General features: G+C 48.1%; 1 protein-coding gene across 1 annotated transcript in view; it reads right to left on the bottom strand.

Moving 5' to 3' along the window:
• Positions 1-1,043: 1,043 nt before the first annotated feature.
• Positions 1,044-18,716, bottom strand: part of LOC137345672 (protein phosphatase 1 regulatory subunit 1A-like) — a 191,383-nt gene continuing 173,710 nt past the window's right edge. Inside the window, exon 6 of the mRNA XM_068008936.1 lies at positions 1,044-4,934. The gene's annotated coding sequence lies outside the window, so the exon portion shown is untranslated. The remainder of the gene's footprint in view (positions 4,935-18,716) is intronic.

Genomic DNA, 18,716 nt, shown 5'->3' with positions numbered 1-18,716 from the left:
ACTGTATACCACTGTGCGCCACCTCTGCTGGGTCTGCCCTGCCGGTGGGACAGGACATACCCAGGGATGGTGATGGCGGTGTTTGGGACATTGTCTGTATGGTATGATTCAGTGAGTATGTCAGGCTGTTGCTCGACTGGTCTGTGGGACAGCTCTCCTGCAGTTTGGCACAAGCCCCCAGATGTTAGAAAGGAGGACTTTGCAGGGTTGACTGGGCTGGTTATATCTTTTTCGTATCTTATCTCTCTCTCTCTTTCCCATTCTTTCTCTATCTACCTCCCTTTGTCTCTTTCTCTGTCGCTCTCCATATCTCTATCCCTCCCACTCACTCTGTCTCCCCATCCATCCTTCACTTCCAACCTCCCTCTCAATCTCAATCTACCCATCCCACTCTATTTCCCAACTCTTTCACACTCGCCCTGCCCCTCATTCTCTCTTTCTCTCCTTGCCTCATGTTTTTTCCCACTCTTTCTCTCCCTGTTGCATTCCCTCACCCTGCTTTGCTCTCTCCCTCCTTCCCTCGCCCCCTCTCCCTGCCTCTCTCCTTCTCAGTTCCTCCCACTCCCTCTCTGTTTTTCTCTCTCTCTTTCCCTCCCTAACCTTAACCCTATGCTTTGCTGCTCCCTCTCTCTCTCTTTCTCTCTCCCTCCCTCACTCCATTTCTTTCTCTATCTCTCCCTTGCTCTCTTTCCTGCCTCTCTCTCCGTCCCTCCTTCCCCTCTCCCTCCCTCTCAGTCCCTCTCTCTTTCCCTTCTGGTCTCTCTATCCCTGCCTCTTTCTCTTTCAATCTCTCTCTCCCACCTTCCCTCCCTGCCTCTCTCTTTCTGTCTCTTCCATTCACCCCTCTGTTTATTTCCTTCGCTCTCTCTTTCTCACCCTAATCCTATTCCCTCCCTCTCCCTCCCTCTTTCTCTCTCTCTCCCTCTTTCTCTCTCTCTCCCTCTTCACAGTGTCCTGCTGGCAGACAAGCAGGTGGCATTGAGACAGAACAAGGAAATAACCAAGCAATAAAAAACAACAACAACTTGTATTTATTTAGCACCTTTAATTAGTAAAACATCCCAAGGCACTTCACAGGAGCATTATCAAACAAAATATGACAATATTAGAACAGGTGATCAAAAGCTTGGTCAAAGAGGTAGGTTTTAAGGAGAGTCTTAAAGGCGGAAAGCGAGGCGGAGAGGTGTAGGGAGGGAATTCCAGAGCTTGTGACCGAGGTAACTGAAGGCACGGACACCAATGGTGGAGCGATTAAAATCAGGGATGCTCAAGAAGCCGGAATTAGATGTGCGCTGGAATGTCACAGGGTTGTGGGGCTGGAGGAGATTACAGAGCCAGGGAGGGTGAGACCATGGTGCGTTTCAAAAACAAGGATGAGCATTTTAAAACTGGAACATTGCTTAACTGGCAGCTGGTATAGATCAGTGAGCACAGGATGATAGGTGTACAGAATTTGGTGCAAGTAAGTACACAGGCAGCAGAATTTTGGACCTCAGGTTTGCAGAGAGTAGAATGTGGGAGAGAAGCCAGGAGTGTGTTGGAATAGTCAAGTCTAGGGGTAGCAAAGGCATGAATGAGGGTTTCAGCAGCAGATGAGCTGAGGCAGGGGTAGAGGTGGACGATGTTAAATAGGAAATAGGTGGTCTTAGAGATATGGGGTCGGAAGCTCATCTCAAGTTCAACTATAACACTGAGGTTACAAATCTCTGGTCTATTCTCAGACAATTGCAAGTGAGATGGATGGATAGAGTCAGTGGCAAGGGAATAGAATTTGGTCTTCGCAATATTTAGTTGGATAAAATTTGTGCTCATCCAGTACTGGATGTGGGATAAGCAGTCTGATAATTTAAAGACAGTGGAGGAGGCGAGAGAGTTGGTGGTGAGGTAGAGCTGGGTTTCGTCATTGTACATGTGAAAACTAACACTGTGCTTCCGGAAGATGTCGCCGAGGAGCAACATGTAGATGAGAAATAGGGCAGGGCCAAGGATAGATTCTTGGGGGATACCAGAGGTAACTGTGCAGGAACAGGATGAGAAGCCATTGTCGGAGATACTCTGGTTAAATAGATAAGAACGGAAGCAGGTGAGAACAGTCCCACCCACCTGGGTGACAGTGGAGAGGCTTTGGAGGAGGATCAACCATGTCAAAGGCTGCAGTCAGGTCGAGAAAGACGAGGAAAGATACACTTGCCGTTATCATAATTACACAGGATGTCTTTTGTGACTTTGATAGGAGCCATTTTGGTGCTGTGGCTGGGGTAGAAACCTGACTGGAGGGATTCAAACCTGGAATTCCAGGAAAGATGGGCACGAATTGGGGAGGTGACAACACGGACTTTGGAGAGGATAGGGAGGTTGGACATCGAGCGGTAGTTTGCAAAGATCAAGAGAACAAGGGTTGTTCTTTTGAGGACAAAGTGATGACCACAGATTTAAAGGAGAGAGGGACAACACCAGGAGAGAGAGAACTGTTTACAATATCGGCTAATATGGAAACCAGGAGGGGATGTTGGGTGATGCTTAGTGGGAATAGGGTCAAGGGAACAGGAGGTAGGTTTCCTGGACAAGGTGCACTCGGAAAGGGCATGAGGGGAGATAGGAGAGAAACTAGAGAAAGATGCGAGTTCAGGGCGAGGGCAGTGGGGAGCATTAGAGAAAGTTTGGCCAAGTGAACGAGGGGAAAGAGAGCAAAGTGACAGAGGCAGCTGATTGGATGGTCCCAATCTCTGTGACAAAGAAATCCATGATCTCCTTGCACTTGTTAGAGATGAGAGAGGAGAAGACAGGTGAGAATTGTTTAAGAAGATAATTTTCAGTTGAGAAAAGAAGCCGGGATTATCTTTGCACAAAATAAGAGCTTATGGTGTAGGGGGTAACATATTAGCACGGATAGAGGACTGGTTCGCTAACAGGAAGCAGAGAGTAGGAATCAATGGATCATTTTCAGGTTAGCAAGCTGTAACTAGTCAACTGCCACAGGGATCAGTGCTGGGGCCTTAACTATTTACAATCTATATCAATGACTTGGATGAAGGAACTTAATGTATGGTAGTTAAATTTGCTGATGACACCAAGATAGGAAGGCAAGTAAGTTGTCAAGAGGAGGTAAACAATCTACAAAGGGATATAGATAGATTAAGTGATTGGGCAAAAATTTGGCAGTAAGAGTATAATGTGGGAAAATGTGAACTTGTACACTTTGGCAGGAAGAATAGAAAAGCAGTATATTATTTAAATGGAGAGAGATTGTAGAACTCATTGGGACGGAGGGATCTGGGTGTCCTGGTACATGAATCACAAAAATATAGTATGTAGGTACAGCAAGTGATTAGGAAGACAAATTATTTTAGGCATTTGTTGCAACAGGATTCAAGTATAAAAGTAGAGATGTTTTGTGACAGCTGTACAGGGTCTTGGTGAGACCACATCTGGAGTACTGTGTACAGTTTTGGTCTCTTTATTTGAAAAAGGATAAAATTGCATTAAAAGCAGTTCAGAGAAGGTTCAGTCGACTAATTCCGGGGATGAAAGGTTTATCTTATGAAGAAAGGTTGAGCAGGTTGGGCCTGTATCCACTGGAGTTTAGAAGAATGAGAGGTGATCTTATTGAAACATATCAGATCCTGAGGGGACTTGACAGGGTGGATACTGGGAGGATGTTTCCTCTTGTGAGAGAGCCTAGAACTAGGGGACACAGTTTAAAAATAAGGGGTCTCCCTTTTAAGACGGAAATGAGAAGAAAGTTTTTCTCTCAGAGAGTTGTTAGTCTGGAATTTTCTTCCCCAGACAGCAGTGGAGACTGGGTCATTGAGTATATTCAAAGCTGAGTTAGACAGATTTTTGATCGACAAGGGAGTTAACTGTTATAAGGCAGTAGAGGGGGGGGCGGTGTAGATAGGAAAGTGGAGTTGAGACCACAAGCAGATCAGCCATGATCTTATCTAATGGTGGTGCAGGGTCGAGGGGCCGAATAGCCTACTCCTCTTCCGATGTTCCCACGTTTGCATTCCAGGGTGATCTTGGAATAGTGATCAGTTTTAGAAGATGAGAGCAAGAACCGATTGTGTTTATGTGGTTGATCCAGATGTGGCGATGGATGGCTCAACCAGTTGTCCATCATATCCATTGAAGTGTGCGTTCCTAGGGCCCTACCATCGGGAATGACCAGACTGAGGGAGCGTAATGGGTTTAATGGGAAAAAGAGCATCAAAGGTGCAGTTGAGCCGATCGGTCGCTGGTGACTGGAAAGCCAAAGGGACTTTGAAAGTGTAGTTGTCGGTGAAATTGGGGAAGAGTTTTGTCGAGGGATGGACACAGAAGGAAGTAGGATTGGATGGGGGGGGCGGGGGGGTGATGAGGAATGTGTATGGAGAGCAGTACAAGGAAGTGATCAGAGATGGTCTTATTGGTAATTGACACATTGGGAGTAGCAAGGCCACATGAGATGGCAAGTTCAAGGAGGTGGCTCTAAATATGGGTTAGAGGGTTTAGATGGAGGGAGAGATTAAGGGAGGATAAACAGCCAGTGAACTCGGAGAGAGAGAAAGTCCTTTCGTGGGAATGAAGATCCCGGTGGAATGCAGAATCAATTGCAGGGCACAAAAAATAACAACGGTGAAGTTGATACATTGCAGAGATGGTGGAGAAATTGTACTTCAGCCCAGGAGAGTGATTCTCTGTCCAGAAACCAAAGGCTAGCTGAAGCTCATAAAGCAGTAGAACCATAGATGCAGTCACAGACTGAGCAGGGAACAGCAGCGGTAGGGAAAGGTCTGTAAGCTGATCAAAGTTACTGTAAAATTTGAACACCTGAGCTGCAGATTCGAGATGCAGCAGCTGAATCTTCCGGTCCAGTCCCATGCAGAAGTGTAGTCTTGATGTCCAGAGAAGTCCAGGAATTTGGAAGATAAATTGGAGAAAATATCCAGTGCTCACTGAGGAAAATGAAGAACAGGCATGGTTATGGGAAGAGCAGTGGTGGTTTCAACTAGCAGTTGGCCTGCACTTAGGGCTAAAATGCACCCACTAAAGAGCTGGACAACTCAAACAGTGTAAGAGAAGAGAGTTGGGGAGAAAGGGCTAAGGACTGCAGCAGATGGTCAAGGAGAGAGAGACACAGTGAAGAGTTCCCTAGGGAGCTGACAACCTGGGAGCCATCCTGAACCCTCAGATTTCTGGCAGCTTGTGACACAGAAAAATATAGGATGAGGCCAAGAACGAAAGAAAACCAAGTGTAACGTATGCCTCTAGCCACACTGATATGGGAAGGTTCCACTATAGCTACACTGCTAGAACCATAGAACCAGAGAAAAGTTACGGCACAGAAGGAGGCTATTCAGCCCATCGTGTCTGCGCCAGCTGAGAAAACTAGCTGCCCAATCTAATCCCACCTTCCAGCACCTGGTTACAGGATGCAGATTACAGCACCTCAGCGACATGTCCAAGTACTTTTTAAATGAATTGAGGGTTTCTGCCTCCACCACCATTCCTGGCAGTGAATTCCAGATACCCACCACACTCTGGGCGAAAATGTTTCTCCTCATGTCCCCTTTAATCCTTCTACCAATCACCTTAAATCTGTGCCCCCTGGTAATTGACCTCTCCGCTAGGGGAAACAGGCCCTTCATGTCTACTCTAGCTCAGCCCCTCATAATTTTGTACACCTCCATGAAGTCACTCCTCAGCCTCCTCTGTCTAAGGAAAACAACACTAGCCTATCCAATCTTTCCTCATAGATGCAACTTTCAAGCCCTGGCAACATTCTTGTCAATCTCCTCTGTACTCTCTCCAGAGCAATTATGTCCTTCCTGTAATGTGGTAACCAGAACTGTACACAATACTCCAGCTGTGGCTTAACCAGTGTTTTATACAGTTCCAGCATGACATCCCTGCTCTTGTATTCTAACCTCGGTCAATAAAGGAAAGCATTCCATTTGCCTTCTTCACCACTCCATCTACCTGTCCTGCCACCTTCAGGGACTTGTGGACATACACTCCAAGGTCTCTCATTTCTTCTACACCTCTCGATATCCTATTGTGTATTCCCTTGTTTTGTTTGCCCTCCCCAAATGCATTACTTCACACTTCTCCGGACATTATACCATTTGCCACTTTTCCGCCCAATCAACCAAACCACACTGTTATAGGCAGGTTCACTACAGCCACACTGTTATAGGCAGGTTCACTACAGCCACACTGTTATAGGCAGGTTCACTACAGCCACACTGTTATTGGCAGGTTCACTACAGCCACACTGTTATTGGCAGGTTCATCACAGCCACACTGTGATAGGCAGGTTCACAACAGCCACACTGTTATAGGCAGGTTCACAACAGCCACACTGTTATCGGCAGGTTCACTATAGCCACACTGCCATGGACGGGTTCACTATAGCCACACTGTTATCGGCAGGTTCACTATAGCCACACTGTTATAGGCAGGTTCACTGCAGCCACACTGCCATGGACGGGTTCACTATAGCCACACTGTTATCGGCAGGTTCACTACAGCCACACTGTTATAGGCAAGTTCACTATAGCCACAGTGCTTGGGCAGGTTCACGACAGCCATACTGTTATAGGCAGGTTCACTATAGCCACACTATAATAGGCAGATTCACGATAGCCACAGTGCTATAGGCAAGTTCACTGTGGCCACACTGTTATAGGCAGGTTCACTACAGCCACACTGTTTTAGGCTGGTTCACTATAGCCACACTGCTATGGGCAGGTTCACTATTGCCACACTGTTATGGGCAGGTTCACTATAGCCACACTGCAATGGGCAGGTTCACTATAGCCACACTGCCATGGACAGGTTCACTACAGCCACACTGTTATAGGCAGGTTCACTACAGCCACACTGCTCTAGGCAGGTTCACTAAAGCCACACTGTTATCGGCAGGTTCACTATAGCCACACTGTTATAGGCAGGTTCAAGATAGCCACACTGTTATAGGCAGGTTCACTAAAGCCACACTGTTATAGGCAGGTTCACTATAGCCACACTGTGAGAGGCAGGTTCACTATAGCCACACTGTGAGAGGCAGGTTCACTATAGCCACACTGTTATAGGCAGCTTCACTATAGCCACACTGTTATCGGCAGGTTCACTACAGCCATACTGTTATAGGCAGGTTCACTACAGCCACACTGCTATAGGCAGGTTCACTACAGCCACACTGCTATAGGCAGGTTCACTACAGCCACACTGTTATAGGCAGATTCACGATAGCCACACTGTTATAGGCAGCTTCACTGTAGCCACACTGTTATCGGCAGGTTCACTATAGCCACACTGTTACAGGCAGGTTCACTATAGCCACACTGTTCTAGGCAGGTTCACTATAGCCACACTGTTATAGGCAGGTTCACTATAGCCACACTGTTATAGGCAGGTTCACTATAGCCACACTGTTATTGGCAGGTTCACTACATCCACACTGTTACGGGCAGGTTCACTATAGCCACAATGCTACGGGCAGGTTCACTACAGCCACACTGTTATAGGCAGGTTCATTATAGCCACACTGCTATAGGCAGGTTCACTACAGCCACACTGCGATAGGCAGGTTCACTATATGCACACTGCTATAGGCAGGTTCACTATAGCCACACTGTTACAGGCAGGTTCACTACAGCCACACTGTTATAGGCAGGTTCATTATAGCCACACTGTTATAGGCAGGTTCACTATAGCCACACTGTTATCGGCAGGTTCACTATAGCCACACTGTTATAGGCAGGTTCACTATAGCCACACTGTTATCGGCAGATTCACTATAGCCACACTGTTATCGGCAGGTTCACTATAGCCACACTGTTATCGGCAGGTTCATTATAGCCACACTGTTATATGCAGGTTCACAGCAGCCACACTGTTAATGGCAGGTTCACAACAGCCACACTGTTATTGGCAGGTTCACTACAGCCACACTGTTATTGGCAGGTTCACTACAGCCACACTGTTATAGGCAGGTTCACTACAGCCACACTGTTATAGGCAGGTTCACAACAGCCACAATGTTATTGGCAGGTTCACTACAGCCACACTGTGATAGGCAGGTTCACTATAGCCACACTGTTATAGGCAGGTTCACGACAGCCACACTGTTATAGGCAGGTTCAGTACAGCCACACTGTTATAGGCAGGTTCACGACAGCCACACTGTTATAGGCAGGTTCAGTACAGCCACACTGTTATTGGCAGGTTCACTGCAGCCACACTGTTATTGGCAGGTTCACTACAGCCACACTGTTATAGGCAGGTTCACTGCAGCCACATTGTTACTGGCAGGTTCACTATAGCCACACTGTTTTAGGCAGGTTCACTACAGCCACACTGTTATAGGCAGGTTCACTACAGCCACACTGTTATAGGCAGGTTCACAACAGCCACAATGTTATTGGCAGGTTCACTATAGCCACAATGTTATTGGCAGGTTCACTATAGCCACACTGCTATGGGCAGGTTCACTATAGCCACACTGCTATGGGCAGGTTCACTATAGCCACACTGCCATGGACAGGTTCACTACAGCCACACTGTTATAGGCAGGTTCACGACAGCCACACTGTTATAGGCAGGTTCACTGCAGCCACACCGTTGTAGGCAGGTTCACCACAGCCACACTGTTATAGGCAGGTTCACTGTAGCCACACTGTTATAGGCAGGTTCACTGTAGCCACACAGTTATAGGCAGGTTCACTACAGCCACACTGTGATAGGCAGGTTCACTATAGCCACACTGTGATAGGCAGGTTCACAACAGCCACAATGTTATTGGCAGGTTCACTCCAGCCACACTGTTATTGGCAGGTTCACTACAGCCACACTGTTCTAGGCAGGTTCACTGCAGCCACACTGTTATTGGCAGGTTCACTATAGCCACACTGTTATAGGCAGGTTCACTACTGCCACACTGTTATTGGCAGGTTCACAACAGCCACAATGTTATTGGCAGGTTCACTATAGCCACACTGTGATAGGCAGGTTCACTATAGCCACACTGTGATAGGCAGGTTCACGACAGCCACACTGTTGTAGGCAGGTTCAGTACAGCCACACTGTTATAGGCAGGTTCACGACAGCCATAATCTTATTGGCAGGTTCATGACAGCCACACTGTTATAGGCAGGTTCACTACAGCCACACTGTTATCGGCAGGTTCACTACAGCCACACTGTTACAGGCAGGTTCACTACAGCAACACTGTTATAGGCAGGTTCACTACAGCCACACTGTTATAGGCAGGTTCACTACAGCCACACTGTTATAGGCAGGTTCACTACAGCCACACTGTTGTAGGCAGGTTCACCACAACCACATTGTTATAGGCAGGTTCACTGTAGCCACCCTGTTATAGGCAGGTTCACTGTAGCCACACTGTTATAGGCAGGTTCACTGTAGCCACACTGTTATAGGCAGGTTCACTGTAGCCACACTGTTATAGGCAGGTTCACTGTAGCCACACTGTTACAGGCAGGTTCACTATCGCCACACTGTTATAGGCAGGTTCACTATCGCCACACTGTTATACGCAGTTTCACTATAGCCACACGGTTAGAGGCAGATTCACTATTGCCACACTGTTATTGGCAGGTTCACAACAGCCACAATGTTATTGGCAGGTTCACTATAGCCACACTGTGATAGGCAGGTTCACTATAGCCACACTGTGATAGGCAGGTTCACGACAGCCACACTGTTGTAGGCAGGTTCAGTACAGCCACACTGTTATAGGCAGGTTCACGACAGCCATAATCTTATTGGCAGGTTCATGACAGCCACACTGTTATAGGCAGGTTCACTACAGCCACACTGTTATCGGCAGGTTCACTACAGCCACACTGTTATAGGCAGGTTCACTACAGCAACACTGTTATAGGCAGGTTCACTACAGCCACACTGTTATAGGCAGGTTCACTACAGCCACACTGTTATAGGCAGGTTCACTACAGCCACACTGTTGTAGGCAGGTTCACCACAACCACATTGTTATCGGCAGGTTCACTGTAGCCACCCTGTTATAGGCAGGTTCACTGTAGCCACACTGTTATAGGCAGGTTCACTGTAGCCACACTGTTATAGGCAGGTTCACTGTAGCCACACTGTTATAGGCAGGTTCACTGTAGCCACACTGTTATAGGCAGGTTCACTGTAGCCACACTGTTACAGGCAGGTTCACTATCGCCACACTGTTATAGGCAGGTTCACTATCGCCACACTGTTATAGGCAGTTTCACTATAGCCACACGGTTAGAGGCAGATTCACTATTGCCACACTGTTAGAGGCAGGTTCACGAGAGCCACACTGTTGCAGGCAGGTTCACTACAGCCACACTGTTATTGGAAGGTTCACTACAGCCACACTGTTATTGGCAGATTCACAACAGCCACACTGTTGTAGGCAGGTTCACTACAGCCACACTGTTATTGGAAGGTTCACTACAGCCACACTGTTATTGGCAGGTTCACTACAGCCACAATGTTATAGGCAGGTTCACTATAGCCACACTGTTATAGGCAGGTTCACTGCAGCCACACTGTTATAGGCAGGTTCACAACAGCCACAATGTTATTGGCAGGTTCACTACAGCCACACTGTGATAGGCAGGTTCACTATAGCCACACTGTGATAGGCAGGTTCACGACAGCCACACTGTTGTAGGCAGGTTCAGTACAGCCACACTGTAATAGGCAGGTTCACGACAGCCATAATCTTATTGGCAGGTTCATGACAGCCACACTGTTATAGGCAGGTTCACTACAGCCACACTGTTATCGGCAGGTTCACTACAGCCACACTGTTATCGGCAGGTTCACTGCAGCCACACTGTTATAGGCAGGTTCACTACAGCCACACCGTTGCAGGCAGGTTCACGACAGCCGCACTGTTATAGGCAGGTTCACTACAGCCACACTGTTATAGGCAGGTTCACTATCGCCACACTGCCATGGACGGGTTCACTGTAGCCACACTGTTATAGGCAGGTTCACTACAGCCACACTATTATAGGCAAGTTCACTATAGCCACAGTGCTTTGGGCAGGTTCACGACAGCCATACTGTTATAGGCAGGTTCACTATCGCCACACTATAATAGGCAGATTCACGATAGCCACACTGTTATAGGCAGGTTCACTGTGGACACACTGTTATAGGCAGGTTCACTATAGCCACACTGTTTTAGGCTGGTTCACTATAGCCACACTGCTATGGGCAGGTTCACTATAGCCACACTGCTATGGGCAGGTTCACTATAGCCACACTGCCATGGACAGGTTCACTACAGCCACACCGTTGTAGGCAGGTTCACCACAGCCACACTGTTATAGGCAGGTTCACTGTAGCCACACTGTTATAGGCAGGTTCACTGTAGCCACACTGTTATAGGCAGGTTCACTACAGCCACACTGTGATAGGCAGGTTCACTATAGCCACACTGTGATAGGCAGGTTCACAACAGCCACAATGTTATTGGCAGGTTCACTCCAGCCACACTGTTATTGGCAGGTTCACTACAGCCACACTGTTCTAGGCAGGTTCACTGCAGCCACACTGTTATTGGCAGGTTCACTATAGCCACACTGTTATAGGCAGGTTCACTACTGCCACACTGTTATAGGCAGGTTCACAACAGCCACAATGTTATTGGCAGGTTCACTATAGCCACACTGTGATAGGCAGGTTCACTATAGCCACACTGTGATAGGCAGGTTCACGACAGCCACACTGTTGTAGGCAGGTTCAGTACAGCCACACTGTTATAGGCAGGTTCACGACAGCCATAATCTTATTGGCAGGTTCATGACAGCCACACTGTTATAGGCAGGTTCACTACAGCCACACTGTTATCGGCAGGTTCACTACAGCCACACTGTTACAGGCAGGTTCACTACAGCAACACTGTTATAGGCAGGTTCACTACAGCCACACTGTTATAGGCAGGTTCACTACAGCCACACTGTTATAGGCAGGTTCACTACAGCCACACTGTTGTAGGCAGGTTCACCACAACCACATTGTTATAGGCAGGTTCACTGTAGCCACCCTGTTATAGGCAGGTTCACTGTAGCCACACTGTTATAGGCAGGTTCACTGTAGCCACACTGTTATAGGCAGGTTCACTGTAGCCACACTGTTATAGGCAGGTTCACTGTAGCCACACTGTTATAGGCAGGTTCACTGTAGCCACACTGTTATAGGCAGGTTCACTGTAGCCACACTGTTACAGGCAGGTTCACTATCGCCACACTGTTATAGGCAGGTTCACTATCGCCACACTGTTATAGGCAGTTTCACTATAGCCACACTGTTAGAGGCAGGTTCACTATTGCCACACTGTTAGAGGCAGGTTCACGAGAGCCACACTGTTGCAGGCAGGTTCACTATAGCCACACTGTTATAGGCAGGTTAACTACAGCCACACTGTTATAGGCAGGTTAACTACAGCCACACTGTTATAGGCAGGTTCACTACAGCCACACTGTTATTGGCAGGTTCACAACAGCCACACTGTTGTAGGCAGGTTCACTACAGCCACACTGTTATTGGAAGGTTCACTACAGCCACACTGTTATTGGCAGGTTCACTACAGCCACAATGTTATAGGCAGGTTCACTATAGCCACACTGTTATAGGCAGGTTCACTGCAGCCACACTGTTATAGGCAGGTTCACAACAGCCACAATGTTATTTGCAGGTTCACTACAGCCACACTGTGATAGGCAGGTTCACTATAGCCACACTGTGATAGGCAGGTTCACGACAGCCACACTGTTGTAGGCAGGTTCAGTACAGCCACACTGTTATAGGCAGGTTCACGACAGCCATAATCTTATTGGCAGGTTCATGACAGCCACACTGTTATAGGCAGGTTCACTACAGCCACACTGTTATCGGCAGGTTCACTACAGCCACACTGTTATCGGCAGGTTCACTGCAGCCACACTGTTATAGGCAGGTTCACTACAGCCACACCGTTGCAGGCAGGTTCACGACAGCCGCACTGTTATTGGCAGTTTCACTACAGCCACACTGTTACAGGCAGGTTCAGAACAGCCACACTGTTATCGGCAGGTTCACGATATCCACACTGTTATAGGCAGGTTCACTATAGCCACACTGTTCTAGGCAGGTTCACTGCAGCCATACCGTTACAGGCAGGTTCACTACAGCAACACTGCTATAGGCAGGTTCACTACAGCCACACTGTTATAGGCAGGTTCACTACAGCCACACTGTTATAGGCAGGTTCACTACAGCCACACTGTTATAGGCAGGTTCACTACAGCCACACTGTTGTAGGCAGGTTCACCACAGCCACACTGTTATAGGCAGGTTCACTGTAGCCACACTGTTATAGGCAGGTTCACTGTAGCCACACTGTTATAGGCAGGTTCACTGTAGCCACACTGTTACAGGTAGGTTCACTGTAGCCACACTGTTACAGGTAGGTTCACTGTAGCCACACTGTTACAGGCAGGTTCACTGTAGCCACACTGTTACAGGCAGGTTCACTGTAGCCACACTGTTATAGGCAGGTTCACTATCGCCACACTGTTATAGGCAGGTTCACTATCGCCACACTGTTATAGGCAGTTTCACTATAGCCACACTGTTAGAGGCAGGTTCACTATTGCCACACTGTTAGAGGCAGGTTCACTATTGCCACACTGTTAGAGGCAGGTTCACGAGAGCCACACTGTTGCAGGCAGGTTCACTATAGCCACACTGTTATAGGCAGGTTCACTACAGCCACACTGTTATAGGCAGGTTCACTACAGCCACACTGTTATTGGCAGGTTCACAACAGCCACACTGTTATTGGCAGGTTCACAACAGCCACACTGTTGTAGGCAGGTTCACTACAGCCACACTGTTATTGGAAGGTTCACTACAGCCACACTGTTATTGGCAGGTTCACTACAGCCACAATGTAATAGGCAGGTTCACTATAGCCACACTGTTATAGGCAGGTTCACTGCAGCCACACTGTTCTAGGCAGGTTCACGAAAGCCACACTGTTATTGGCAGGTTCACTACAGCCACACTGTTATTGGCAGGTTCACGACAGCCACACTGTTATAGGCAGGTTCACTACAGCCACACTGTTATAGGCAGGTTCACTACAGCCACACTGTTGTAGGCAGGTTCACCACCGCCACACTGTTATAGGCAGGTTCACTGTAGCCACACTGTTATAGGCAGGTTCACTGTAGCCACACTGTTATAGGCAGGTTCACTGTAGCCACACTGTTATCGGCAGGTTCACTGTAGCCACACTGTTACAGGCAGGTTCACTGTAGCCACACTGTTATAGGCAGGTTCACTGTAGCCACACTGTTATAGGCAGGTTCACTATCGCCACACTGTTATAGGCAGGTTCACTATCGCCACACTGTTATAGGCAGTTTCACTATAGCCACACTGTTAGAGGCAGGTTCACTATTGCCACACTGTTAGAGGCAGGTTCACGAGAGCCACACTGTTGCAGGCAGGTTCACTATAGCCACACTGTTATAGGCAGGTTCACTACAGCCACACTGTTATAGGCAGGTTCACTACAGCCACACTGTTATTGGCAGGTTCACAACAGCCACACTGTTGTAGGCAGGTTCACTACAGCCACACTGTTATTGGAAGGTTCACTACAGCCACACTGTTATTGGCAGGTTCACTACAGCCACAATGTAATAGGCAGGTTCACTATAGCCACACTGTTATAGGCAGGTTCACTGCAGCCACACTGTTCCAGGCAGGTTCACGAAAGCCACACTGTTATTGGCAGGTTCACTACAGCCACACTGTTCTAGGCAGGTTCACTGCAGCCACACTGTTATTGGCAGGTTCACTATAGCCACACTGTTATAGGCAGGTTCACTACTGCCACACTGTTATAGGCAGGTTCACAACAGCCACAATGTTATTGGCAGGTTCACTACAGCCACACTGTGATAGGCAGGTTCACTATAGCCACACTGTGATAGGCAGGTTCACGACAGCCGCACTGTTGTAGGCAGGTTCAGTACAGCCACACTGTTATAGGCAGGTTCACGACAGCCATAATCTTATTGGCAGGTTCATGACAGCCACACTGTTATAGGCAGGTTCACTACAGCCACACTGTTATCGGCAGGTTCACTACAGCCACACTGTTATCGGCAAGTTCACTGCAGCCACACTGTTATATGCAGGTTCACTACAGCCACACCGTTGCAGGCAGGTTCACGACAGCCGCACTGTTATTGGCAGGTTCACTACAGCCACACTGTTACAGGCAGGTTCAGTACAGCCACACTGTTATAGGCAGGTTCACGATATCCACACTGTTATAGGCAGGTTCACTATAGCCACACTGTTCTAGGCAGGTTCACTATAGCCATACTGTTAGAGGCAGGTTCACTACAGCAACACTGCTATAGGCAGGTTCACTACAGCCACACTGTTATAGGCAGGTTCACTACAGCCACACTGTTATAGGCAGGTTCACTACAGCCACACTGTTATAGGCAGGTTCACTACAGCCACACTGTTGTAGGCAGGTTCACCACAGCCACACTGTTATAGGCAGGTTCACTGTAGCCACACTGTTATAGGCAGGTTCACTGTAGCCACACTGTTATAGGCAGGTTCACTGGAGCCACACTGTTATAGGCAGGTTCACTGTAGCCACACTGTTATAGGCAGGTTCACTGTAGCCACACTGTTACAGGCAGGTTCACTGTAGCCACACTGTTATAGGCAGTTTCACTATAACCACACTGTTAGAGGCAGGTTCACTATTGCCACACTGTTAGAGGCAGGTTCACGAGAGCCACACTGTTGCAGGCAGGTTCACTATAGCCACACTGTTATAGGCAGGTTCACTCTAGCCACACTGTTATAGGCAGGTTCACTACAGCCACACTGTTATTGGCAGGTTCACAACAGCCACACTGTTGTAGGCAGCTTCACGACAGCCACACTGTTATTGGAAGGTTCACTACAGCCACACTGTTATTGGCAGGATCACTACAGCCACAATGTGATAGGCAGGTTCACTATAGCCACACTGTTATAGGCAGGTTCACTGCAGCCACACTGTTCTAGGCAGGTTCACGAAAGCCACACTGTTATTGGCAGGTTCACTACAGCCACACTGTTATTGGCAGGTTCACTACAGCCACACTGTTATTGGCAGGTTCACTACAGCCACACTGTTCTAGGCAGGTTCACTGCAGCCACACTGTTATTGGCAGGTTCACTATAGCCACACTGTTATAGGCAGGTTCACTACTGCCACACTGTTATAGGCAGGTTCACAACAGCCTCAATGTTATTGGCAGGTTCACTACAGCCACACTGTGATAGGCAGGTTCACTATAGCCACACTGTGATAGGCAGGTTCACGACAGCCACACTGTTGTAGGCAGGTTCAGTACAGCCACACTGTTATAGGCAGGTTCACGACAGCCATAATCTTATTGGCAGGTTCATGACAGCCACACTGATATAGGCAGGTTCACTACAGCCACACTGTTATCGGCAGGTTCACGACAGCCACACTGTTATCGGCAGGTTCACTGCAGCCACACTGTTATAGGCAGGTTCACTACAGCCACACCGTTGCAGGCAGGTTCACGACAGCCGCACTGTTATTGGCAGGTTCACTACAGCCACACTGTTACAGGCAGGTTCAGTACAGCCACACTGTTATAGGCAGGTTCACGATATCCACACTGTTATAGGCAGGTTCACTATAGCCACACTGTTCTAGGCAGGTTCACTGCAGCCATACTGTTACAGGCAGGTTCACTACAGCAACACTGCTATAGGCAGGTTCACTACAGCCACACTGTTATAGGCAGGTTCACTACAGCCACACTGTTATAGGCAGGTTCACTACAGCCACACTGTTATAGGCAGGTTCACTACAGCCACACTGTTGTAGGCAGGTTCACCACAGCCACACTGTTATAGGCAGGTTCACTGTAGCCACACTGTTATAGGCAGGTTCACTGTAGCCACACTGTTATAGGCAGGTTCACTGTAGCCACACTGTTATAGGCAGGTTCACTGTAGCCACACTGTTACAGGCAGGTTCACTGTAGCCATACTGTTACAGGCAGGTTCACTGTAGCCACACTGTTATAGGCAGGTTCACTATCGCCACACTGTTATAGGCAGGTTCACTATCGCCACACTGTTATAGGCAGTTTCACTATAGCCACACTGTTAGAGGCAGTTTCACTATTGCCACACTGTTAGAGGCAGGTTCACGAGAGCCACACTGTTGCAGGCAGGTTCACTATAGCCACACTGTTATAGGCAGGTTCACTACAGCCACACTGTTTTAGGCAGGTTCACTACAGCCACACTGTTATAGGCAGGTTCACTATAGCCACACTGATATAGGCAGGTTCACTACAGCCACACTGTTATAGGCAGGTTCACTATAGCCACACTGTTATTTGCAGGTTCATTATAGCCACACTGTTATAGGCAGGTTCACTATAGCCACAGTGCTTTGGGCAGGTTCACAACAGCCACACTGTTATAGGCAGGTTCACTATCGCCACACTGCTATAGGCAGGTTCACAATAGCCACAGTGCTTTGGGCAGGTTCACTATAGCCACACTGTTGTAGGCAGGTTCACTATAGCCACACTGTTGTAGGCAGGTTCACTATAGCCACACTGTTGTAGGCAGGTTCACTATAGCCACACTGTTATAGGCAGGTTCACTATAGCCACACTGCCATGGACGGGTTCACTATAGCCACACTGTTATCGGCAGGTTCACTATAGCCACACTGTTATAGGCAGGTTCACTGCAGCCACACTGCCATGGACGGGTTCACTGTAGCCACACTGTTATAGGCAGGTTCACTACAGGCACTCTGTTATAGGCAAGTTCACGATAGCCACAGTGCTTTGGGCAGGTTCACGACAGCCATACTGTTATAGGCAGGTTCACTATAGCCACACTATAATAGGCAGATTCACGATTGCCACAGTGCTATAGGCAGGTTCACTGTGGCCACACTGTTTTAGGATGGTTCACGATAGCCACACTGCTACGGGCAGGTTCACTATAGCCACACTGCTACGGGCAGGTTCACTATTGCCACACTGTTATGGGCAGGTTCACTATTGCCACACTGTTATAGGCAGGTTCACTACAGCCACACTGTTATAGGCAGGTTCACGACAGCCACACTGCTATGGGCAGGTTCACGAAAGCCACACTGCTATAGGCAGGTTCACGAAAGCCACACTATTATCGGCAGTTTCACTATAGCCACACTGTTCTAGGCAGGTTCACTATAGCCACACTGTTATAGGCAGGTTCACTACAGCCACACTGTCCAGGCAGGTTCACTGCAGCCACACTGTTCTAGGCAGGTTCATTATAGCCACACTGTTATAGGCAGGTTCACTATAGCCACACTGCTATAGGCAGGTTCACGATATGCACACTGCTATAGGCAAGTTCACTACAGCCACACTGTTATAGGCAGGTTCATTATAGCCACACTGTTATAGGCAGGTTCACTATAGCCACACTGCAATAGGCAGGTTCACTACAGCCACACTGCTATAGGCAGGTTCACTATATGCACACTGCGTTAGGCAGGTTCACTATAGCCACACTGTTCCAGGCAGCTTCACTACAGCCACACTGTTATAGGCATGTTCACTACAGCCACACTGTTATAGGCAGGTTCACTACAG

Source organism: Heterodontus francisci, chromosome 29, assembly GCF_036365525.1.
Source record: "Heterodontus francisci isolate sHetFra1 chromosome 29, sHetFra1.hap1, whole genome shotgun sequence".
Lineage (NCBI taxonomy): Eukaryota > Metazoa > Chordata > Chondrichthyes > Heterodontiformes > Heterodontidae > Heterodontus > Heterodontus francisci.
The sequence above is the reverse complement of the archived record's forward strand: the minus strand, read 5'-3'. Positions and strand labels throughout refer to the sequence as shown.